The sequence below is a fragment of the Stylophora pistillata genome, chromosome 7, assembly GCF_964205215.1.
Source record: "Stylophora pistillata chromosome 7, jaStyPist1.2, whole genome shotgun sequence".
NCBI classification, from domain to species: domain Eukaryota; kingdom Metazoa; phylum Cnidaria; class Anthozoa; order Scleractinia; family Pocilloporidae; genus Stylophora; species Stylophora pistillata.
In genome coordinates this window covers 31,175,612-31,189,354 of record NC_142525.1, presented here as the reverse complement: position 1 = coordinate 31,189,354, position 13,743 = coordinate 31,175,612, and the positions used below count along the sequence as shown (strand labels likewise).

At 40.3% G+C, this 13,743-nt stretch overlaps 1 pseudogene across 1 annotated transcript; it reads right to left on the bottom strand.

Moving 5' to 3' along the window:
• Window positions 1-211: 211 nt before the first annotated feature.
• On the bottom strand, window positions 212-13,090 carry LOC111330596 (A disintegrin and metalloproteinase with thrombospondin motifs 18-like; annotated as a pseudogene). The gene is made up of 23 exons (XR_002694810.2): window positions 12,806-13,090; window positions 12,380-12,408; window positions 11,974-12,040; window positions 11,323-11,640; window positions 11,088-11,091; window positions 10,719-10,974; window positions 10,497-10,583; window positions 10,142-10,254; window positions 9,594-9,610; window positions 9,394-9,496; window positions 8,740-8,881; window positions 8,317-8,481; window positions 6,730-6,825; window positions 6,282-6,407; window positions 5,900-5,953; window positions 4,548-4,635; window positions 4,119-4,235; window positions 3,642-3,765; window positions 3,311-3,400; window positions 1,245-1,414; window positions 988-1,036; window positions 777-887; window positions 212-550 (listed from the first exon to the last, which is right to left on the bottom strand). The product of XR_002694810.2 is annotated as an A disintegrin and metalloproteinase with thrombospondin motifs 18-like (transcript).
• Between the last annotated feature and the right edge of the window lie 653 nt (window positions 13,091-13,743).

Sequence of the window (13,743 nt, the reverse complement as noted above, 5' to 3'; positions counted from 1 at the left end):
ATTTTATCTCTGACTTTGAAATAAATTTTAAGTTCGATTTCATTTTTATATTTTAACTAGAATAATTTCAAATATGATTAAAATCAATTCAAGCACCCTCGTATTGCGTAGGAAACACGTTCGTCCAGTGACGCATGCGGTTTTAAACGTCATTTTCCTTTATGCATGATTGGAATATAGTTACAAAATAGGATTCTTGAAAAGATTGAAATACAATTAATATACATTTTTTTAATTCGAGAAATGAATCAGGGAATTTAAAACACAGAAGAAGTCGTTTTCCAATTTTAACTAAACTGATAACTGATAAAAAAAAATAACGTAAATCAACAAAAAAGTGTCAAATCGTTTAAGAAACATTTCTTAAAAAAATTTCAAAGAAATTGTCCTGCATCTTTCCTTGTCTGTCATGGTGATATCTATTTCTAATTACATGCCTGCTCATTACAGCGTCTATTTTTCATAGGCATTTTCTGGTTGCCACGGGCAGCGACACTGGCCGGTGTTTTGTCATCTGATCGCACACACCACATTTCTCGTGTTTGTAAATCTGGTGATTCGATGAATTCTCTATTAAAAGTTCATACGCATAGAACCAAAGAGAATCTTTTAATAAACTTTATGGCTATGGCTGCTTTTTGTATGCAGAGATTAAGGCGGCGAGTAAATGGAAAATAGGACAGGAGACGCAGAACTGAATCTTGATTTGATCAACATGCAGATTGTAAGACATTTGTATTTCCCAGCGTGATACATTCGATGTAACCCACATTCACCTGAAGAACAAGATACTGAGCAAAGAGACTAATCGCTGGTTTTCCACTCAAAAGTGGTATTTACTTCATGGTCACTGTGCACATTTTACTTTAGATTATTCATGTAATTTACTGTTCTTATAAATTCTGACTTTTGTAATCTATAGCAATCTCTACTATAACCTCTTGAAATAGTGCGAATAAAAGAATGAATGAATGAATGAGTGAGTACGGTAAGGGTATCGCACTCTTTTTGTTCCTCGCCTACCATTCCTTATCAACTGAAAAAAAAATGGTCTGCTGAGACCCATTGGCACGTTTGAAACTCTACCGGAGAGGAGATAATTGCTTATCTGGGCATCGATCACAGAGCTCATATTGAGCACTTCGTAGATGCAGATGCGCAGGAGTTTGACCGCTGTGTTTAACCTGACACACCAACACCAAGACTAGAACCTCAATGGTTACCTGATACTTCGACTAACTTACCACAACCCTTTGAGAAGCAGTGGTTGGTCCTTCTATGGTCAGCTAATCTGGAGATGAAGATTTCGGTTGATAAAGAGATATCCTGGCTCCTGCTGCATGAAATATTTTCCCTTTTCGAGGTGAGCGACCATTTCCCTTTGATAGGTACCGACCAGCAGAATTTTGAACACCTGTAAAGGGCAAAATGTTATTCAGTTATAATAATTTAAATATTATTCCACGAGCGCGCGTTGGATATGAGATGATAGATAGCCAACGAGGCGCGTAACGCCGAGTTGGCTATAATCATCTCATATCCAACAAGCGCTCGTGGAATAATTGTTTTATTAAAAACGTTAAATTAAATTAAATTTTATTCAACTTTTAGCTCCCTTTTAATTTTAACCTGACACGTACGCTTGCCATATTTGTAGATTATGGTATATTGGCTGATATACCATAATGGCTAAGCCAATAAAAAGTCATGAATTGCATTATCCAATGATCTAGTTTTTAAATTAATTATCACATGGCTGGCAGCGCCTGTGGGCGATACAATGCGAATCCTGCGCTCTGATTGGCTACTCGAACGGGCAAGATGGACCCATATTACCCACTCTAGATTGCCCGCTTTGATCCTATGCAAGAAAAAAAGTACGTGAAGCGGACTTGCAAAGTTCGTAACTTTTGCACGATGTCGGCGATGAAGTCGCAAAAATCGGCTGAAGACAGTCAAAACAAGGAGAACATTAACGACTCTCGTGGGTCTATGGTGCCACAAACTCCGTTGGGCTTTCTTTCTCGGCTCTCGAAATAAACAAGTCTCCCTTGATTCTTATTAAAGAGAAATCTATATGCTACACAATAAATCCTCTATTTATCAAGCTTGTTGGATCGAGATGGCTGGATATTAGCCTGGTTGTTTATATTTTGCATTTTTATGGACCTCGACTTCGCCTTGGGCTATAGAAACGGAAAAAAAATTAATAAACGGCCAATATCCAGCCATTTTGACCTCCCGCTTGGTTAATTTTTGCCGACAAAAAGTGATTAAACAACAACAAACATATGAAACATGTGTGTGAACTGCGGTTATGAGACGTATATGAGAACGATCCTTCGCAGTAAAGCACTATTTGAGCAATAGTGAAAATCAGACCTGAAAAAAATTTCAGGCCTGTACGGGATTCGAACCACTGACCTCTGCGATACTAGTGCAGCGCTCTACCAATTGAGCTAACAAGCCAACTGGGAGCAGGCCATCAAATTAATTCGATATAAACCCGTAGATGATAAATCAAACAACAACAAACATATGAAACATATGTGTGAACTGCGGTTATGAGACGTATATGAGAACGATCCTTCGCAGTAAAGCACTATTTGAGCAATAGTGAAAATCAGGCCTGAGAGGTCTGCCAGGTGTCTTGCGGAACCCAGACCCTACCGTGTAACCCTAACTGAAATGTAACCTTTTGGCCGTGTAAAATCTGGGTTACAAGACTAGGCCTGCACGTAGGCTAACTATTGAGGGTCTCCCAGGGGGTTTTGGGGAACAAGGGAACATTGGCAAAATATTGAAGGGAACAAGGGAACATAAGCCTATTTTTAAGGAACAGGGTAACAAAACTGTACAAACTACAGGAGAAAATATTGTGATATAAGAAATAAAGACCGCAAGGAAGAGGACAAATTTGGACGAGTTTATGTATTACAATGTTGACCAGGAGAATAAAGGTCAGTTCTACAGCTCATCCCACTCTGATGGATTCTGAATTTCACTCAGTTGTTCGAGATGATGTCATACAAATTGAACGTCTCATAAAATGTATTCTATTCTTTTATAAGTTTTGTTTTTGGTGTCTTTCTTTATTGCGGGAGGGAATTAAGGGCGGTGATAAGTGGCAAGCAAATTTATTAAACGGGGAACAAACAAGGAAAAACAGTGTGGGAACATGGGAACAAAGGACAATTTTGGAAGGGAACAAGGACCTTCCTCCCCCCCCCACCCCCCACCCGTCTGAGAGACCTTCACTATTAAGGACTAAAATTAAACCAAAATGTGTATTTTCCTGAGATTCACTGACCAATGGCATCGGCTGTCTTTTAAATTTCTTTGAACTTTGCATTTAAAGTTCCCATTGGTAGTTCCACAAGAAGACGCGCGTTTCTTGGTCCTGAAAAAAGAAATTGCAAATAATTGTTATCTAAAGGGGCACAGTCCTTGTCTTTGGAACCTGCATTTGATATATTCTGAACTCAAGGTTTGTAAAAAATATAATCATCGAAGCAAGAAAAAGAGAGATTTCTAACGTAGTTTCACTATTACACTCTTGTGGCATTCATTTTCTTATTACAGGTATGGAACAGAACTCTTGTTGACTGACTGGCTCCCATGATACGTTACGTAGGACTCACCGAGTTTATTCCATTGTTCTGTAAAGTATTCAGTCACATGTGTGCATGATGTACCATTTCCGTTACAGACTCTGCATCTGTCAAACCTTGCACCAGACCCCAGCTCATGGTCGCAGCCGACCGACTGAAATGGATTAAGCATGGTCAGTACCAAGAAACGATTCATAACGATTCGTAAAAACGAATGGTCTAGGAGCAGGGCTGGAGGCGGGAAAAAGCAGGGGAAATGGGGTCAGCCATTGTATGCTTGCTTTCAAAATAATTCCAATAATCTACATAGTTGCTCTCCTTTATCATATCGTCTATCAGGACTCGAGGATAAATTATCAGATCTGAATGGTCGTCATAATATGGAAAATAAAGGGATGTAATTGGAGAGTTTGATTAATTTACAGTTAATGTTTTGCCTAGAAGTAAAGCGACGGGTTTTTCGCTCAGTTTGGGAAGATGAAAGCCAACATACATGACGCGTGTTACCTTGCAACGGCCTTGAATACAGACATCGAAACCATATCTTGAACAGCGCGTTCCATCATCAACGGTTACCAGCTTTGTGCCATCTTCGTCCTGATGCACAATACAGACCACAAGGATCTTGACGGAATAAAAGTGAGGGAACATCAGTAGGTGCACGTGACCGAGCCATATGAAGCGGGTCGGTGCAAGACGTCGGACAAAAAGTTAGAATGAAACTGGACAGAGAATATTTTGAAAGTTGATTATAGCCCTGAAAAGGACTCTCTGCTGTTAGCTCTTTCACGGAAGTCAATTTCGATGTCATAATCGAAAGTTAACAGTCCTCTACGTAAGATAAAATGCAATATATTTTCAGAGGCTTTCTTCAACTATTTCCAACGAAACTAATTTTTGAGTCTTCTCGTTCATCTGAAAAGTGATTAGTCTAACCTAATTGGAAGATCATTCCCTTGTGCCCAGCCTTTCTCTGTCGACACTGTGAGTCTCTGTAACTCGTGTGGCTTCTCCCCGGACACGGCTGTGGTTAATTCAAGTATTAGTATATTTAACAATTGGTTCATGCTTTCAGCTGTGCACTATCGAGTTATGGAGCACGCGGGAAGTTTGGAGAGCACGAAAGAAGCGTAAGAGTTGCCCGAGGCGATAGCCGAGGGCAATTCTAGCTTCTTGAGTGCTCTCCAAACTTCCCACGTGCTCCATAACTCGATAGTGCACAGCTGAAAGCATGAACCAATTGTTTTAGAACATAGCCGGTGGAATTGTGCATCAAATGCGACACGAAAAACGGACAACATCAGTTGAAGCGAATCGTGACGGCGCTGATGCCGAGTCTCCTTTTCCTTTGTTTTTCTCTTTTTCTGCCTCATTTAAGAACTCTAGCCCATGGGAAAAGGTCGAAACATTGTCTTCGTTTTCGGACTAGCAGGCCGAGTTTCTGTTTGTATCCATTATTGTCGCGAAATGTATTGTTTTTCCCCGCACTAGCAATGGCCGCTCGCGCGAAAAAAAACTTTCTGGCAAAGTCAGATTTGCTGACGCTATCAGCGTGCACTATCGGGATTTTGAGCACGCTTACGTATAATGAATTTGACTGCGCGACTCTGCTAGCTATGTTCTAAACTAAAACAGTGGGTAGCGTTGAAGGTGCGCTCTGATTGGCTAGTCAAACTCCGAATATCTTTTGCTATTTACCTCCGAGCAACTCGGGAAGAAATGGCGTCCCAGTTTGCATCCGTGACAAGCGAAGAAATCACTCAAATCAATTTTTGGTGATGTACATTATGTCACTGTTTTAGTATATACTAAAACAACTATTCACCTCAGTGTCGGTGGTTAGCGGTGGATATTTACCTCGCCGCTTCGCGGCTCGGTAAAGATCCACCACTAACCACCTCCACTACGGTGAATAGTTGTTAAATATTATCAAATTGAAAGTTGAAGTTGAAAGTCGATCGAAAGATGATCGTTTTATATATATATATTTGTAAATTTTTCAGTTTTTGTAAATTGGCATGGAAAAGCCATTTATTGAAATGTCAAAAAAGTTTATATTGTATTGTATTGTCTAAGCTCACTGTGTTTTTTTGCGAACGAAAAAAATTACTTCTGTTTAATAAAATTATTCTTCGGTGGAAAAAGTCCCGTCCCATTTTGAAACCTTTGTACTTTTTTTTCGGTTTCAAGCAAATAAAATAATATTTTAAGAGAGTAATTTTTATTCGTCATGTTGCTGAACCACAATTTTTTTAATTTTTAATAGCTAAAAATTATTCCTCACTAACAAGGCGACAGCAGATTCTCCATTCCCGAACAGTTCCTTTACATGAGTGTTGCGTGTTCCCATCAGTTCCGTGGATGATAAACAAACAGCAGCTGACAAGTTCACAACAACCATTCAGAAGAAAGAAAAAACATAAAAACAAGCAGACTGCTTGAAGCGGGGGAAAACACCGGCGACTAAGATGCAATTTGAATCTGATTGGTCGAGGAAGAGGCACAGGTTTTCTGGAACCATCACCGCTTTTTTCGACGCTCAATCCAGCCACAACTCGAACCCAGACTTCTCGTTTCGATGGCTGGCGCTTTAAGCACTAATCAACCGCGATCCTCCAATACCTCAATTCCACTTTAAAAATAATCAATGACCAAAATATTCATTACAATGCACCTGACGGATGAACATGTATTTTCTTTAAACTGGACTCCTCCCTCACAACTCCGGGAACAAGGAGACCATTTTTTAATCTCCTATGCCTCGTCTCTTACCACACAGGATCCATTCAAACATCACTGAAGACATTTGAGAAACAAATGTAAAAAAAGAAGAAGAAAGATTCCAGTTGTGACTAGTTACATTTAGTTCCTTTGCCAAATATCCATCTTTTTTATCATACCATGCTGATTTCATACATCTTTTCTATTGTTCGTTTTATAACCTGTTAAATATTTGGACGTAAAACTTCTCAACTAGTATCAACCAATCAGTGAGCTGAACGAGAGTTCAGAAGCCATACATCATTCGTCAAAAAACACGCAGCTGAAGCATCTCTTTCTTTCTCGTTTACCTCATTCTCTTGTTATTGCCTGGTTGTATAAAAAACACGGTTGTTACCTTGTTAACTCCACAGTCTGTGCCATCAGCAACTCTTGAATCAGCAGAAAGAACAGCTCCTTTACCACTGTCATACCACAGTGTTCTGCAGTCTTGCTGTTTTAATTACAGAACAAAAATGTCGGTAAAAGTGATGTCAACCACAATTAATTACAAAGTCTTTATGCAATACTGAAAGACATAATTAGCCGCCGCAGCTTATCCATTTCTTTCGTTACTACCCTCTGCACGGGATGCTAGCCAATAGCAGTTTACCCCTCCCCATACTCCCCCTAAAATTTTGTCAGATTCTCATGACAACCTCTCGCTACATATTTGTACTCCTTGCCCCGGTTGTTCGAAAGGTTGATAACGCTACTCACTAGATTATTTACAAAATTTGCCGACAGGCAGCAACAGCTTTGCGCCAATCACTGCGGGCCCAGTAACCCGTTCATCCCACCCTAGGGGAGGACATCCATCACACAGTAAACTCGTGCGTGGGAAATTAACGTCTCCTACCCCTAACCCTGCAGGAGACGGGACCTCCATTTGTTCGTCCCTATCGGAGAAGACTAGAATATCTAACCATTTCTTGATATTATAGAAAGGCAGCATATTCTTCTCAATTATTTTAAGACTTTGAGTGTTGGTCCGGCCGGGGCTCGAACCCTCGACCTCCCACACAACAGTCCAGCGCTCTATCCATTGAGCTAACCGGGAGGCGGTTAATTTCTATCCGGTAGATAGGGCAGCAATTTTTGTTAACAGTTATACGGTGGTTAGGGATTTGTCCTTTGGATAGCGTTATCCGCCCTTTGAACAACCATAATAATAATAATAATAATAATAATAATAATGATAACAATAATTATTATTAGAAACTTAGGAAGTGATCGTCACTGATTAACTCTTTCATAGCCGAAATAAGTAATAGCTTTTTAAAGAATTTATAATGACTATTTTAGATTTGGATACCCGAAATAGCTTACCTTTTTTATTTCTCGAGGGTTTATGTTCTTGTTTGTTTGTTTTTTTTGTTCAGTATATAGATTTTGATTTCACTATAGTTAACGGGCTACGCTCATGCGCCCCGTCATACTATTCTTATTGTATATAGCATACAAAAGTTTTAAACTGCTGCATAATAATAATAAATAATAATAAAGGTTTATTAGCATTCCAAAATTGAATTGGCTCTTCAATGCTAAAATTACTATACTATTCTAATTACGCTATATCATATAATTTACAGGGACTGGATGGAAAAAGGTACTGCTGAAGTGACAGAGTGTCCACGAGACCCAAATAGGGCCTTATGTAAGACCGTTTTTGTGTCCAATGTGTAGGACGCAGTAACTGTAGTATGAAGCTGAGATAGTCCCTTTTCTCTCAAGGAAAACGAGTATTTATACAACGTCAGATGTGACAAAATGGACAAAAAATTGCTGAACAATTTTTGAACGATTTGTCCAAGTTGACGAAAACAAAGAAAGATTCACACTTTTTAACCGTAATTTGTTTCTTAGACACTTCGGGGAAAAGAGGACTCGGACAGTTTCATCGGATCCAAGATTCGCGGTTCACACCCATTACCATTATACTTACCCTTAGTTGCTTCTTTGAAGCATGTTTAAAATCTACACCAAAAGCGTCTCCATACTGTTGGTCTCCATTAATGATCTCGCCTGGTAGCTTGCCTCCGTCCCCTGGGGGATAGGGGTTGGGGCATGTGCTAAAACTGGGGCGTCGTTAAGACACCATGAATGGTTACTGAAAAAGGACGTTAACTCTATTTAAGCATGGCCCAAGAAACTTCTTGTGAGTATTTTGAATAATTGAGAATGATGTGACTCCTTTATAATAGAGAGATAAGAATTAAAAGGCGCGTGAACGAAGAAAGAAAAACAGCGTTCTGTATGATCGCTTTAAAAAGGCCCTTTTTTTCTTCAGCTGAAATTTATGGACTGACGATGACATTCATCTTTCCTTCAAAACCAAGTCTCGGTATACGAGCAATTCGTTACTCACCCTAAGTTTGAAAATTCTTGAATTCTTTTCCTGCTGCAAGGAGACCACATATAACTCGTTGTAGCTGTTTTTTTCTCCAACGACATATTATACTTGTGGTTGGGACAATCAGGGGCTATCATCGTCATGATCCAATCCCATACTGCACATGGGTCATACAAGAAAAAAAACTCAAGTGTGATTATAAACAATTTCTTGCTCAGGTTCTCTATTTTTGCTACCCGGCCTCACCTCAAAGACACCGAAGAAGATTTTGCAAGGAAAGCTCTTCTGCTGCCATGCAACTGAAGAGTTGTTCCTTATAGGGAGACCTAAGCCTTATAACCTTTATCAGTACTAGAGTTGATCACATTCTTTAGATAAATTTGAAAGTTAGTATGTTCTTACCGCATTCCCTGTGTTTCCTGTAAGGGAGGGGGAGGGAGGGAGTGTTGCTTGACAAGACCCAACAACAGTTGCCAAAGAGACTCGAAGTGTTTCATATTGACCCAAATTTCCTACAGGATGTCATGAATTACTCAGAGCCTTCTGAGTGGCTTCTTCCATATCCATATCTCAATTGATCTTCCAAGAGATATATTCCTAAGCAAACCGGCCGAGAGTTTGCTCTTTCAAAAAAACAAAACAAAGGAAATCCGCAGGCGCATTACTTACTTGTTTCCAATCCCATACACAATGAACCAAGCAGTTTCCAGTCCATTATCAGTGACAGCAGACGCGGTCATCTGACGACACAATGTGTTAGCAATACTCTTCACTGTAAAGAAGATATTCTAAAATTAAAAATCAAATATATATTTTGTCTAAATAGTATTACATAAAGAAAGATCTAGACAAGGAACAATGTAACTCACCAGCTCTATCAGGTCCGCTAGTAAAAACGAAAAAAAATTCTGATTAAAAGCTTTTAAAAATTGAAATGAGAGTACCACCACTCATAGATAATTGTTGCTAGTCTATTGCTGGTGGTCACTCCAAATTCTTCGGGTTTCGCTCACAATGTGGTGAATTAAACCCATATCACCTCATGGTGGGTAGCGGTGTATCTTACCCAAGGGCGCAGCATAATTATCAGGTTCGAAGGCAGACCATTATTCTATACATATCCTCAAGTCATAGACCCCCAGACCTCCCCGGCACTAACCCTTCTCAAGCTTTCAGATAATTACCAGGGTGCTATAGTAGCGCAGAGCAAAAACAAAATGGGGGAGGGGGGGAGGAAGGGCTCGGGGCCCAGGCTTCACTACGCATCTTTTTACTCTTTTAGCTACTATCTTGCTTCGTTACATGTATTGATTAAATGCTTTGAACGGGCTACCCCTTGTCATCAAGTAGGTCGAGTAGTATAATGCCATTATGGAGCTGAAAAAAAACCAAGGAAGGAATGACCAGTTGTATTTACTCTGAAATGAATGTGACGGCATCAAGAGGACACTGTTTTCCATACTGCCTTCTCACCCATCTGATTATTCGTACCAGCTTCAATTGGTTGGAATCAGAACTTTCGACTCCCAACTAACAAAACAAAGAGATTCAAAATGTAAATTGTTCTAAAATGAGCACTAATTTTAGTTTGTGTTACCTGGATGACCAAGTAAACCCGAAAAAGTCTTGCGAAGTTTTTCCTCGAGCCTTGCGCTACCTCAAATCAAAATCAGTTTCACCTGGATTTTGTCATACATTAACTCGGCGCGAGCAGTGAGAAACAAGGACAATCCTTGCAATGGTTTGTTTAAATGACTTGATTATTCCTTTACCTCTTCAGGTCGCAGGACCAAAATCTTGTTGATGCTGTATCTTATTTTTGTGGCTCCAATGGAATCATCCTGAAACAAACCTGCAACCTAATGATCAAGAAAATCTATAAGCACCCTTGTAGTGAAAGCGCAATGTCGTATTCAGCTCGAGGAACACGCAAGTCACATGTGACTCGCACGTGAGTCACACGTGAATTATACCAGGCCCTCACGGATACTTACGATATTAGCCATGACAGGGAGTCTGTTTACAGCCCCATTGTAGCCATATTTTTTCTCCATGTCGGTGAAAACAACCAATGCAGCTTCTAAATATTTTTTCATGCCACTGTCCAAGGATGTCTCTGCCTAAGTCTGGGCATCACAGACCTTTTGATCACCAGATGCGGTAACGTCTTGTAGTTGTCAGTCACGTGTCTGGTTAGTCGTGCGGGAAGGGGATGGGCAAGGAGAGTATCACATGGTGTTGGTGTGATACCTGTCGGGTAAGAAGTTCATAGATAATAATAATTTCAACTGCCAATGTTCCTTAGCTTGAAATCAGGCTTAGCCAGGCTTATCCAGATCACAGTTTACACTATGATCAATGACTAAGCTGAGTGTTAGTTCAAACAAAGCAGAATTAAAAATCCACAAGATGGAACTGAAAGATGGAAACAGAGCATATATATGGACTACCTTACATTCCCATTTTAAAATGTGTGTTTGAAAATTCATCTCTTTAGCTGGGGCTACTTTTATGTCTGGCGATTGGTTAAGTGTGAGGTTCGTGCCATTGTCTGTACAATAACCAAACCTAAAGTAACTAAAAAATAATTTTATATACCAGTCCTTCGAGTTCGCTGACGGCCACCACATAGCCTGGATCCGAAGAAACGTGTCCTAAGTAAAACGTATTTTCCGGTGCAGGATGTGAGGTCATCGTTTCATCGGCGTTTTGAATCTCGACGGTGAGCCCATGATTCAGTAGTATACTATTTCAAGTTAGTCTGATATAATATTAATGCTCCGAGCCGAAAGCGACTAGTTTGTGGTGCGAGACGTCAGATTCTTTTGCACTTCTTCTTTGTCGAGCTTGACCGAGGGAGAAAGATGAATTTGCCACTTTCTTTTGAATATGGAATAACAACGTCGTATTCTGGAACTAAAAGGTTATGAAACAAGAGGAAATTATTAAAAATAAACAGTCAGTCTAATTTCGCCGCATTTACGTTTGACCCATTTTGCTGCATGCTTCATTACATACATACATACATACATACATACATACATTAGTTCACCACTCCCCATGGGGCTTTTCAGGGCCAATTCCCACCCATCCCACCCCAGGGGAGGACATCCACTGCACATTAATCCCGTGCGTGGGAAATTAACGTCTCCTACCCCTAACCCTGTAGGAGACGGGGCCTACGGTTTATTCGTCCTTATCCGAGAAGACTAGACTATCTATCCATTTTTTATTATAGAAAGGTAGCACCTTCATTGTACTCTGAAACACCAAAATAGTCCATTATTTCTTCCCTCGTCATAAGGTGGTGTAAGTTCTGTAGAGTGAAGATTGGAATCATTATCTGATGGAGCTTCTTTACACCCCAAACAATATCTAGATAATCCAAACCTTTAGGATGCCCTCCGCCCCTCCCCTCCCCACCCCCCTAGCCGCTTCTTTAGTGCTGTGGAGGCCCTGGCCATTCACGTACACGCTCCCCACTTGTCAATCTCCTCACATCTACTACTCAGAGCAGAAATTCAAGACATGCAACTTTTCATCACGATCTCGTTCGTTTGATTGCCAGCGGCACTGCATGTTGTTTTGCTTATTCTATCCAGTTGTTTTTTAGTGTTTATTCTTGTTTATTTGCCTGTTTTAGATAACAACATACCTCTGTAGGCAGCCCATGGGCGCAACCAAGGGATGAAAGGCCAATATCATTGCCAATAGATGAAGAATAATTGCGTTGTACTCAGCAGAGGTAACGCAAATCGTATCAAAGTCCAATGGCATCAAAAGTGAGAGATCAAAGAATAGTTTACACGGCAGTTAGGAAGCTCTCGACTTATATCCACGACCAGCACTGAGATAACAAACTTTTGCTACCCTGCTTTAGATATATTAGTTATTCTATAGCCTCGTTCGGAGCGAACCATTGTTGCCCGAGCCTCTCAAACCTCGCATTTTTATTTTCCGTGACGCCACATAAAAAAAGGTGATCGCAAGCATTATCCCGTACGATACGTTGTCTGGCTACCTGACCGCTACCTGCCCGACTGAGACATTCCATTTCAAGGTGATATAGTTTCACATACCTCCCGTTGATAACAGGAAAGCAAAGTACAAAAGACCAGCATGGCAGTTTTCATGCTGCAAAACAGAAATGACGTGCTTACATAACAAGTACCTCACGGTGATTATCACGGAACCATCGATGTCAGCAATAGTCGTTTGAGGGATAGTGGGTAATTTTTTGATGTCAACATTTCAATGAATCAGCTGCTCTCTTCACGTGTCGTAAACGATGGCCTTTGTGCCATTCAGACTATGAAACGATTATCAAGATGGCGTCTGAATCGGTAATGAATTCTCTTCAACGGAAAGCGTGTAGGTGAAGTCACCGTTTGTCGTGTTTCTATTTCTAAGAATCCTCCACCGATCGTTCTTTCTTTGTCCATTACTTCACCATAAACGATGTCAAAGTGTTACGTTCATGACCCAAACAGCCACCACAGGGGGCCTACGCAAGCGGCGTGTCTGGTCGTTTGTTCGAAATATAAAGAAATGTATGGGAGAATATTGAAGAGTCGTAATATCGTAAACTTATATCAAGGAATGTCTATGTTAAGGCTCAAAATAAATGAAAACCTACTTCACTTGCTATGTATTGTCGTTTCTGTGGTTCTGAATGGCGAATTTGAGCGATTTGGTAGATGTTGTGTTGAGTGTTACTTTACTGTATAAGGAGGAGACTTGCATATTAAAGAAACTCATAAGCAGTAATCCCGAGAATATGAGAGGAGATCAAGACACCTCTAGCCTGTTTGACTTGACCAGAATGTTATGCAAGAGGAAAGGCATTAAGTCTTAAAGGCCAACCTTACTCGCGCCACTCTCCCTTGAACCTATTGATTGGCTCTGTCAACCGAGCCTCGGAATACAGCACGGAAGGTTAAGCCCCAAACCATTACAGAAGGGCCTTTAAAACTTAAGGCCCGCTTGACGACTTAATAAGAACCAAATGTGGTACGGTGA